This window comes from Tubulanus polymorphus, chromosome 2, assembly GCF_964204645.1.
Source record: "Tubulanus polymorphus chromosome 2, tnTubPoly1.2, whole genome shotgun sequence".
In the NCBI taxonomy this organism is placed as follows: Eukaryota; Metazoa; Nemertea; class Palaeonemertea; order Tubulaniformes; family Tubulanidae; genus Tubulanus; species Tubulanus polymorphus.
In genome coordinates, this window is record NC_134026.1 from 15927093 (window position 1) to 15940081 (window position 12989).

Below are 12989 nucleotides of genomic sequence, written 5' to 3' on the forward strand. Positions count from 1 at the left end.
CATGAATTGGTTTATTAAAATTTCATCGATGTTCTTTTCATTTTTACTGCTGCTAAATTTTCATCAAATTCATCCTAAAAATATTGGATACGTTTGTGAATGTCTAATTCTTTTTCCATTAGTAACTAATTCAATACCATTTCCATTTCTAATATTTTCAAATTCACATACATTTATTTTCATATTATCCAAATGTACTTTAGATAATTTATGTTTTGAAAAATTACTACGACTTGTATATTTATCACAGACTTCACAATATTTATCATTATCATTATCTTTTTCATTAATATCATCATTGATATTATCCAACTTATTGATATCTTCATTATGCTTAGATGAATTGATATAAGTTGCCCAATTCTTTTACTTTAATATTCTTTACATACGTCACAATATTTTTCATTTGTTTGAATATCAGTTTCAATTTTTGAATTAGATTTTTGAATTAGAAGGTTTAATATCTATATTTTCATTATAATTAGATGTAGATTCAATATTGTTATCTTCTATTTTACTTATTCTATATTTGAATTGATTATAAAATTCTCCAAAATACTTACTATATTTATAAGGTATTATATAATATATATCCGATATGGTTTCTATTTTATATGTTCCTCTCTACATTTATTATACAATTTTTTCATTAAAAATGATTTTATCAATACATAACAATATATATTGTCAATCGCTGTATTTACGAATGTATATACAGTGATTGACAATATATATTGTTATGTATATAGCGTGTATATGTATGTACTAATTCTACTAAAACGACTTAAGACACTTAAGACACTAAGACATAGGGGATACGTATTAAATCCATATAAAGATTATTATATTGTTTTAATAAATAATACTGTGTAACTGAGAATAAGTTATATTTAATTGAGCATCAGAAATAATATATGCATGCATTTTATAATTATCAATTCCTATTTTTCTTTTTCATAAACAATTGTATTCCATCTTTTGTATTTTCTAATCTTTTACCAGAACCATGTCATGAATCATTTTCAGCTGTTCTAAAAGGAATATATTCTATTTCAGGATTATAATAACTATAAAAATTTATCGCACCATTCGAATATATTTTAGTAAAAAATATCAATATTACTTTAATTGATCTTCTAGGAAAGTTAATATTTTCATTAATTATTTCATCACTTGCACCAATAGTTACAGTTTTAAATTTATCTATATAATCATATAATAATGAAAATCCTTGATTATATTGAGTTTTAATTGTGTAAGCAATATTTTAATTAGTTACTGTATCATATTCTAAACATATATTTGATGATTTTTAACCCACGTCTCTAATTGCACTCCATAATACTATTTCATTTACAGGCGCAAATGTTATTTCAAATATTAAATCTCCTTGAATTGCATATTCATATGATGGAGAATTATTATTAATTAATTCAAAATCTAATGGAATTTTATGTTTACTACCATAATGTTTTTATTAAATTATCTGCAGCATTATTTACTATTGGATTATTTGCTTTTGATCTAAATTTATCTTAATTTTCTTTTTGAATTCCTTGAAATATCATATTTTTCCTATTCTCTTTTGTTTACCATAAATATTTGTAAAGAAAAGCTCGGATCAGAATGGGGAGTACTGGTGAATTTGGAATTAAATTCATTACAATTGATAGTTCTAATAAAATAAGAATTAAGTTAACTAATGAACAACATAAATTTATTGTTAGCAAACCAATAGCTAAAACGTTAGGAATTAATCCACATATTGTTACTGGAAACGTAGAAGCTCACTCGAATTCAATACCTTTTATACACTTTTATATTTATTGCAATTTAATTGATCCTACAAACACTGATAACTGATAAAGATACAATATGTAATTCAAGTATGATAATATTTTACCATTAAAAAATGGTAAACAATTGGGAACACAAATAAATCATAATCTATGAGAATGTGATTTTAAACCTTGTATTTCACAATTTAATAATTCTAAATTAGAAATTAGAAATCATAATGGATATTTAATTGATTTAGATAATTTTCCAGTAATTTATGAATTATTTATAAGATGTAAAGACTAATTGATATTTTTTATAACAATAAAAATGAATATTACTGAAGGACCGAGTATATGTTTTGGTTTTGATTTTAAACGCGAGAAAAAAATGAAATTAATTATTAATGACGTGATAACAGATATTAGAAATTCTACATTTAATTATGTGAAAACAATAAATAAAGAAAATTATAATGAAGAAAACATTAATGATTTAATTAAAAAATCTCAAACGTTTTATGGATTCGATAAAGATTTTATTATTGATGATATTGAAAAAATAATAACTGAAATATATGAAAATGAAAATAATAATATTATAAATGTTAAAATAATAATAACTAAAATGACAAAATATTTTGAAGATGGTAATTTTTTTGATAAATAAATGGATCAAAAGTGGATAATAAACTGATTATATAATGGAGCGTTATTATCAGTTGGAACTGGTGGATAAACAATGATATTGAAAAAAGTATTTGAAATAGGAAATATTAATGTTGATAGATTTGATATTTTGAAATTAGCATTAGCAGTTACTTTATCTAATTTGACAATTGATTATTCAGAAAAACAAAAATATATTCCTCCTATTGACGCGTAATTTTCTTGTTAAATAGATAGCTTCTGCAATTATAACTATTATAGGATCGGCAATTGTTAACAGGAAGAATTATATAACCAGAAAACCTCACATAGAGATTTTCAATCAGTTGATGAAGCAATGAATTTATATAATTAAGTACCAAATACTGAGAAATTACATCTATATAAACCTAAAATATCAGATTATTATACACCAAGTAATGACCAACAAAAATATGAAATAAATTGAAATAATTTGAAAATAATTCAAAAACAAATAAAATAAAATATTTAAAAAGTAAAATTACATATTATTTCTTTATTAGTGGATCAGTTACAATTAGTTCTGTAATAACATCTTTAGCAATATTCAGTCCATTAACACCTTTGGCTGTATCAATTGGCGTTTGAGGTCAAAATTCGAGTGTTTTAACTGGAATAAGCTCAACATTAAACATAAAAAGTAATAAAGAAAAAATCAAATCTGATATAAGAGAAATTAATAAATTAAAAAATACATTAGATTATATAATTAGTTTAAATGGATATATTATAGTTGAAGAACAAGAAATGATTATAAATTTTTTTAATTTTACAAATGGTAGATAATTTTTAAAAGCTTTTCAATAAAATAAATCAATTAAATATAATATTCCGGCAATAAATTTTAATAAAAATATTACATATAGAAATGAAGTTTTAAACTCATTAATTAATTTAGATATTTATGTCACTGAAAGTAATGATTTTAATGTTAAAATGGAAAATATATTTCATGCATATTTAATAACTTTTAAGAAATTGGAAGATGAAAAACAATGATTATTGAAATCTAATATGAAATATTGGCAGAATCAATTAAACTTTGCAGTTTATTTTGCAACAACAGAATGTGCAATAAGTTGGAATGATCATCTAAATAACTCTAGATATAAATCAATTCAAAGTTTATTTAGATTTCATACTTATTTTCTAATTAGAATAATAATTAATCAATTAGAATGTCCATTAGCAGGTTTGAAATATTTTAAAGAATTAGATAAAAATATTACTTTATCAAAGTTTTACAAAATGTGCACTTCCCTTATCAGTTAATAGTTTTTCCAATATATATATATATATATATATATATATATATATATATATATATATATATATATATATATATATATATATATATATATATATATATATATATATATATATATATATATATATATATATATATATATATATATATATATATACTGGCGAATTAGGATATGGTAAAATAGAAAATATAGATTTAAAAACATCAAATTTCAATAAATTACCAAAATATCATGATAATTTAAAACAAGAAAATAATAATGATTGGATTCATTTTATTTTAGAAAATAGTGAAAGATTTACAAAATCTGGTATACAAAGAATAAATCAATCTATTAGAATTCATTTAATTTGTAATTTAGTTGAAACAAGATCACCCATGATTGGAAATTCAAATACTTCATTTGACGCACGGAAACAATTTAAAGTTTTATTCGAAGATTCAATTCTTAGATAGATCAATCCCAGAAAAAATAATAAGGTATCAAAACTATTTAGATACATCACATATAAGATTAGATTATTTAATCGGCCCTTATCTTTTAATCATATCTTATGATTTAATACTAAAAATGGGGATTATAATTGGTTATAATAATCTAATTAAAACTGCAACCGAAATAATTTCATTTGGTTTTAACGATATAAATAAAATATAATAAAGTTATCACTGCTCCAAAATTAATGGGTGGCAAAAAACTAAAGAACATACTCAATCAACTGAAACTAAAACTAAAAATATTTAATTAGATAATAATTCTGAATTAAAAGATTATAATACATTAGAAAATGTCAAAACTGATAATATTCAACATTAAATAATTATGAGTGAAAATGATAATAAATTACATGAAAATACTTAATTAGCTGTAATTGTATAGGAATTATAATAGGTGGAATATCTTATTTTTAATTTCAATTTTTTTTAAATATAAATGGAAGGTGGAGAAGATTTTGAAATGAATGAATTGGGAAATGATGGCAATACTAATGTTAATCATGAACATTTGTCTACATTTACTAATCTTGCTGATGGTGTTACAGAACGTAATTCTAATTTAGCAGATAGTGGATCTAATATTCCATCAAAAGGTGGATTTGATAGAAGAATCTAAACCTCTTTACGGTATAGGCTTATCCTTCACATGATGACTTAAGCGTCTGTTTGGCGGGGATGCCCGCCCATACTCAGGTATCTCAAGATCGGTGCAAGTTGCTCGTTCTACATTCAATTATCAAATTGTCAAATCTACGAATTTGTCGCCTTTGATTGCCTGCAGTTCGTGGTTAATAGTAGCAAAATTTTAGCACGTGCGGCAGTTGTGCTCTTCCCGTTCTCATCTTTCATATGTACACAAAGATGATGGTGTATTTCCAGAAGTGTATTGATGAGGTTTTCGGACAGAATTTCGGGGTACAATTTAACATCATCCGACCAGGTGACACTTTTTATAATATTTGTCGTCTCGTCCATGTTTATTTTCTGCCTTAAACGCTGATTCATACATAAAATGATTCAATTTTTCAGTTTTATTTTAAGTTAAATATAACTTCATCAATTTTTGGGAAGTTTTCGATACGCTGTCGTGTACGGTCTTCGTAATTGGTTATGTATGTCTAATTTATGATTATTGCAAAGGTGTGCGAGGGCTTTATTTCATTTTTGTTGTAGGTGATTATGAGGGCTGAGATTAGGCAAGATGTTGGCATAGCTGAGTCGAATGAAAAGATTCTCAGCTATCCACTGTGTTGCCGAATTTGAGTTTTCAATGAAATCAATGTATAAGATTTTGAAACTACGATCGCGGAAATCCAAATTGCTAATGTAAGCAAATCAACAAGGACAATACGTATATCATGACGCCGCTGTTTTACACTCATTCATGATTCTCAATCTGATAAACCGGAAACTATACCTAGCAAACCCAAGACAATTGCTTGCAATAACAGTTTCTTTATCACGGGTATCAAATACTTACGAAAAACCGTGCTAGATCTCTCGTAATGCACGCGTGGAGTGCGTTCACACTAGAAGTATAGGAAGTATAACTTAGTATAGGATTCTTACTTGGGCTATGATCGCCAAGTTATTGTCATTGTATGCATTTTATTACCTCTTCAGCATCTCCAATAAATTATACCAACATCTCAAAACAGATATACAGCGATTGCTAACCATTTTACCTAACTCTCAACAAGAGGGCCGTGGTGGTATAATATAATTACCAGTATTCAAAGATTTTCATCGTAACAATGTGGCAAGTTTTAACATACTAACGATGGCTGTATGCGATGAGGCGATTATGTTCATTTCTTGTTCATATATCCTCGCATGAAAACACAAGGAAGCCAACTGAGTTGGGATTATCTGATATATGTTACTTCAAGCGGCATCTGCCCTTAATAAGAACGCGATACATGTCACCCGCAGTCCGATATACTTCGAAGTAGTGCGTTATGCGTTAAGTCAATTGAGCTGCTTATCTGGAATTTGGGTCGGCAGGTAGACACTACACATATGTCGCGAATTGTCGATCTGTAAATTCCTTTCCTTTCACAGTGCACTATGTTTTATAATAATATGTTCGTTTATCAAACTCCGTATCATAAATAGTTTTTTTTGTATGGGATTCGAATGGTGCAATCCGTTTCTAAATACGATATATAAGAACAAATTACGTTATATCTTATTATTCTACATTTCTAAATCGTTTTCTTATTAGGTCAACCATTCATTTTGCTTGCGTTAAAAATTCGACGATCGGATTTTCATTTAGATCAGTTCAGATTATTCTACTGGTGTCTTTTTGTTGCCAGCCACTAATACGTGTAGGTTTTTCTAACGTTTTTCATGATGACATTGCACACGTCGTGACAAGTTAAAATAACTTTAAATTGTTAGTCCAGATCTTAAAGTGCATCCAGGGCATTGCTCCTGCATATTTACAGCACTTTATCTGCATTCAGACATTACGTTAGTTACAGCGCTACACGACTGTTAATTCTAATACGGCTATAGTACCTGGAAGGCGCACTATATATTTTGTAATCGTGACTTTAAATCTTACGAACCTCGTTTACGGAACCCTTAAGAAAATATAACATGTTTTCTAGACAAAATAAATATGTTTTTGTAAACATGTTTCCCCTCAGTAAAATGTGTTTTCAAAACACATTTTTGAATAAGAAAATGTGTTTTTCAAAATATGTTTCTCCCTAGAAAAATGTCTTTCAAAACATATTTTTGCAAGAAATTATGTTTTTGTAAATATACCTTTACCTTAGAAAAATGTATTTTGGATTACATTTTGAATTAAAACAATTAGTTTCTCCTCAAATGACCTCTCTTGTTTCCTCTCTTGTTCATAAATCCTAGCCTCAGCGATATACTGCAGTGATGCTACCAATACAGAAACCCATTTTCTTTCAAAATTGACAAAAATTGAGACCTACTTATCTTCTAAAATAATTTATTTAGTCAGTCATCATTTTTACAACCAGATTCTCTCTCACGGCATCTATTTATTTTCGATCGCAATGAGCTTCGGATTTGGCTCCGAGAAGTCCCAGGAAACTGTTCACGAACGTGGTCTGAAAAACATACAAAAATATTAACAATTTAAAATTTTACATGACAGATCAATCTTACTTAAGACACATGTTTCATGTGGATGGACAAGGTAACCATCTGTATGTCATCTAAAGTTGATTGTCTAACTCTGATCTATTTGGACCATTATTTTTTAGCGAGTTAATCAAATACTTCATCTAACATTAAATTTTATTACAATTTACAGGTTTATTATAGGCATTATCTATTAATACATGTTAAGTTATCATCAAATAAATCATCATTTTCATATATGATTTTATTATTTAATTTTAGTTTATCGAAATCAATTTCTAATGCATTGCATACTTCTTTTAATATAATTGCTATTTTATGAATAGCTAAGGAAATATAATTTTGTAAATCATTAATTTTTTAATTTAAATTATCAACATTTGAATGATTTTTCAAGGAATATCTATTACAAGAGTTTTTATTGTATATATCACATGTAAAACCTTTATGTTGAGTAGTTGAGTATGTTGCCTTGATTCTAATAAGAATTGATGAAAATGATCATCTTAATTTATTTATCAAATATTTATCGAGCAATTTATTTAAGAAGTATATATATTTTTATTTGATTCTATCAAAATTGTTATAAGCCTAGTTTGTATTGTAACAATATAACAATACAAATTTTAATAGAATCAAATAGTAATTAAACTCAAATAGCTATTCAAAGTTACTATATTTTTATTTGTTTCTATTCAATTAATGACTAACTCGCACAGGGCAAGGGACCTGCATAAAGTACGTACACTTGACTGCCAGGTATTTTAACCGCCATTGTACGCTCTCTGTACAATTTTTTATAACCCCCTTGCGTACTTACTTTAATGAATAACCCCCCTCCCTGTATTAGTGTAAGAGCTTTTCAGAATCCATGGTTTAAAAAAGGCAAACAGCCTTGACTAACAGCCATCATCAGGTGGAATCAGAGCTTTTAGTAAATTAGTAGTAAATTTTTAGTAGGGGGTCATTCCACCTGATGATGGCTGTTAGTCAACAGCCAAAACGTTGTGGTTTCGTTTTAATAAACTATATCATATAAAATTCCTTACCTTCAATGGCCTGCACTGCCTGCGCTGATCAAGGATAGGGCGATCATTATTCTTATGACCCTTTAATGTGTGGGTTGCAAGAACCTTGGTCCCAAATACTGCCGTCAAGAGGTCGGAGGCGAACACAGCAAACGATTTTGAATTCAGACGGCCCTCCATTTGTTCCGATATATATTTGAAGATCTGAAACAAACACGAGTAACAAACAGATATTAAATGAATATGTCGGAATGAATGTAGATTAAGAAAGATTGTTAAGATTGTTTCTGCATTTTACTTACCAGTCCACTTTTTGTTTTTGGTGTCGATGATAAAGGAGATACCCCTGTAATACAAACAAATCAATGACTCGAGTTAGTTTTGAAGCCATATAATAATTAAAAAAACCAAATTTACTCGTCAAACGAGTTTTATGCTATAACATACCTGCTATCGTCGATGTATTTTCCTTTTTTTCTCCAAATATTGGTTAAGCTTGAGGTGATTTTATTTCCTTATCTTAAATGAAATGTTAAAATCCTGTAATATTGAATATAATTTTCATCATTGCTTATTCATTAGGCCTATAACTAGGCAAACTAACCGACTAAATCAATTGCACTGGAACAATGAGGGAGTGATTCTTGAGGTCTTGGCTTCTCTTTTGTCGTCAAAACATCCACAAGCAATTGAGCCTTCATGAGACAATTGTACGTTTCTGTAAAAATAAGGAGTTGTATATTTGTATGGGGTTATTTTGTGTCTGCACTAGACTCCTTACTCTGTACCACTCAAATCCATAAAACTGCTCAAGTTTTCACTAAAATTCATTTCGTTAAACTTTCAAATTTTTTCAAGGCAAAGTCTACTGTAACTTGATTGACAAAATGTAATTTTTCAACAACTAAAAACATACGTTTGTACTCAGCAAGCTCGATTTCAGCTCCTATCCGCCGTTCCTGCTCTTCTTTCAGTTGTAATTCAAGACGCGTGACCTCATCATTATCTGAACTCTCATCAATTGGCGTCTCTTTTATATCCGTTAGGATATTTCTAAAATGAAGCTTTGCCGAATTGACTGAATTTGACTGATTTTCTTCTGCACAAAAACAAAAATAATCGTTAAATACATGTATCAAAAGAAATGCAAGAAACACTTAAGCGCTTAACATTAAGGGTGGTTCGTCTTAGCTGAAAACTGGATCTTTTTAACTTGTGATAGGCCTATGTGGACAACGAATATATTAATATCCTTATCATCATAACACAATTCTAGGCGGTGGAACATTGCAATCTGCTTTGGGTTTCAACAAATTCATGAGAACTCAGTACGATCACCAAACATCTTACGATTTCTAGCAAATTTTCTATGTTAAATCAGCAAGCAAATCATCAGACGTGTTGTCGGATTTAAGTGTCTTGATGAAATCGTGCAACAAATAAAAATTACATCAAATAAAATCTATCATATCACGGGCGCCCTATAATTTCCATGCCTAAAGCTTTCTTCCTCCGTCGGTTTTCCTTCTCCATATCGTCGGTAGCTGATTCCTCCGAATCAGTGTCAATTTTCCTTTGTTGCTTGGGCCGTTTGCCCTTTTCAAGTTGATTTAGAGTTGGAGTTCCATTGTTTAGGAGTGGTAATTCGTCTACATTTATTGCTTTTACCTCCAATCTCGATGATATTCTCCGCAACTCACTCTGATCATCTGAAATTCGAATGCGAGTTACATGAATTTCGATTTGATCTTATGACATATTTCCAGTTCACTCGTTCTCCAGTAACCTAATTGACAGGCGATGATAGGTTGTGAAAATAAATCTTTTCAAAAATTAACTTTAGAATGTCAACTTTTGTCCGATAATTTGCTGGCCTTTCCACTCGTCTCAACACTATCACGTATCGAGAGTTTTTTCCCTAAAATATTCCATAAATCTATGTTGTACCAAACTCAATAACAAACGTATTATCGTATTTTCTTCTAGCCTCGAGTGAAGCGAATTATGGGCGAAAATTAGCACTGGTTAAGCAATAGCAGGATTTGCGTCGTCATCGTAACCCGAGAAAAAGGCGAATTAAATATAATGAAAAAATATCGCTGTATCTATGACAACAAAGAGCGACAATGCAGGGCTGAGTGATATCGTTGAAAGATCGTCGATGTACAACTAACCGAAAATTTTGAGAAAAGGTAACTGAGTAATATTTAAGTATTATTTTCACAAAAAGTAAATCGCCAAATTTTTGATAGTAAGTAATAAGTAATTATTATCGGACTTGTTCTACCAAGAAACGACTTTTTAAAATCTAATAACCATAGCGGTTGAATCGAATCGCTTCGTCGGTGCGACCGCAAATCTTTCGCAGTAGTCGTTTCCTGTACATGTTTCATTATAAGGATGGAAGAAAAAGCAATGACAGTGAGTAGAAAATAACGCTAACTTTCTCTTTTCATTTCAGCGTGCAAATTGCGAAGACCAGAACCTGCTATTTTTGTGTAAATCAGTCGATATGAATGAAATATAGTTGTTATAATCGTAACATTGACATTCATGATTTAGTCTATACATCGACCCGTGTCATTTTCCGAAACATCGACAGTAATCCTCACCCGACAGGCGCCGATCCAGGGGGGGGGGGGTGCTTTGGGTGCTGCAGCACCCCCCCCCCCCCCCTTAAAGCCAAACGCACACGTTTGCCGTACGCCGATACGATGGTCATAAAGGTGTGCCCCAGCTTTAAGTCATCATTACTTTTCCTATGCCGACATTTTTCCTGCATCTAAAGCCATCCGTACGTCTTTGCGATTCATCGTAAAGTATGACTAGAGTAATAGGCCTACCCGTGGAAACGGGTGTTTTCCTTTGGCCCAGAACTTCAGACTGTTCAATTCATTCGCAACGGAATTAAGTGGGGCCATTTAAAATCTATGTGTCCATGCCCGTGGAGACCCTATGAGCTTTGAGGACCTGTACCCGTGGAGACCGGGAACTATCGGAGGTAAACAAAATATGTACGGTGTTGGGTGGGACTCGGACTCCTGACCCAGGTGGCAGTCTTGTACTCTACTAAATGTGCCATTGAAACAGCATAGCGATACAGTACTGTAGAATTGTTTTGGTACAGTCTGCCTCCGTTTGACCCCCTATCGATATTTTCACATCTGTTTATACCCGTTGCATTAGTTTATTGCAAAATTTCAAGGCCCAATTGTATATATGTATGTACGTATGTATGTATATATGTATGTATGTATATATGTATGTATGTATATATATATATATGTGTGTGTGCGTGCGTGCGTGCGTGCGTGCGTGCGTGCGTGCGTGCGTGCGTGCGTGCGTGCATGCATGTATGTATGTATCAAACCTTTGATCCTAATCGCAGTTTTGAAAAACTAAACTATATCCATAACCCAGATGTTACTACCCAATATGCCATCAAACTCTACTTTCAGTTCATTATACGTCTCATACGAATCGGATAGCTCCAGCGTTTTCGTACACGTTCTGCCAAATGGAGCCCTTGTAAGGCCATTTGGCATCTGATTGAATAAAATCTTTATAACAGGTGTATTGCAGAGGTCGGAGCCAGTACAAAATCGCAAAAATCTCTGCTGCTCTTTCGTGTCAAAAGAGCGGATATAACGTTTTAGATACGTAGCAACGGAAGACTCCAATGGCGTCATATTTTCTGGGAACGAAAAAGAATTTACAATTTTTTGCTTTCGGTTTTAATTCTTCGTACATTTTAGCGAATTGGTCGCGCGTTATCCTGAGATTGCCTCGGACTACGACCTTCATACTGTCAACAATAAACATAGTTTGTGGCTGATATCACTGATCAAGGTGTGAAAATTTTCCTTGTTGGGAATTTTCCTACAATCGTATCCCCCGAGAATTTCTATGACTTCATCGCAATCGTTGTTATCGTCATCGAAATTATCCAAAGCCCTTTTAATAACAACTGATTCTGAGGCGGACACATAATTCAGAAATGATTCAATCAACTCAAAAGGGTTTGACACATAATCAAAAAGTATCAATTCAATAAATGGTTTTGCTAAGAAAATAGGGAAATAGCCATGACATTGCTTATAACCCGCAACAAGTATTCTAGCCACTGATTGCCATTTATCTGAGCCATAATCATGGCGAAGCAAGGGCACCATTTCATCATTACCACTCATATTCTTTTTTAACTCCTCCCAGAAATCAGTGAGTGCGTCGGCAAAAACGCCACAACCTTCACCAGCTTCCAAATCCCCATTTGGTTACCATACGTACACTTATCATTTTGTTCAATATAGTTTCATCTGTAAATGCGAGTATCATATCATTAATGATATTTGATAACATCTTAACATTTCAAATCTCAAGACAATTGTTCAAGGTGCTCTCAGAATTTCCTTTTGAAATTTTTTTTTTAAGTGCCGATTCACAGAACAATGGCCACCGATCGGCCATAAATATTTTGATTGGCCCAAGTTTCAGCTAGCAGAGAGTTCAAATATAAAAGCATGTTGAAAAATAATTCCACATTTAATTATTCAATAGGGCTATAAAATAAGTATTTCTCTTACCTCTGTATGCAGATATATT

The 12989-nt window shown here is 30.6% G+C and overlaps 1 long non-coding RNA gene and 1 pseudogene across 1 annotated transcript; one reads left to right on the forward strand and one right to left on the reverse strand.

Annotated features, from left to right (window-relative positions):
* The first annotated feature begins 8474 nt into the window (after nucleotides 1-8474).
* On the forward strand, nucleotides 8475-10998 carry LOC141900492 (uncharacterized). Its single transcript, XR_012618706.1, has 3 exons — nucleotides 8475-8519; nucleotides 10374-10579; nucleotides 10849-10998. It is a non-coding gene; the product is annotated as an uncharacterized LOC141900492 (long non-coding RNA).
* Nucleotides 10999-11707: 709 nt separating this feature from the next.
* LOC141898960 (uncharacterized) lies at nucleotides 11708-12746 on the reverse strand (annotated as a pseudogene).
* Nucleotides 12747-12989: the final 243 nt, after the last annotated feature.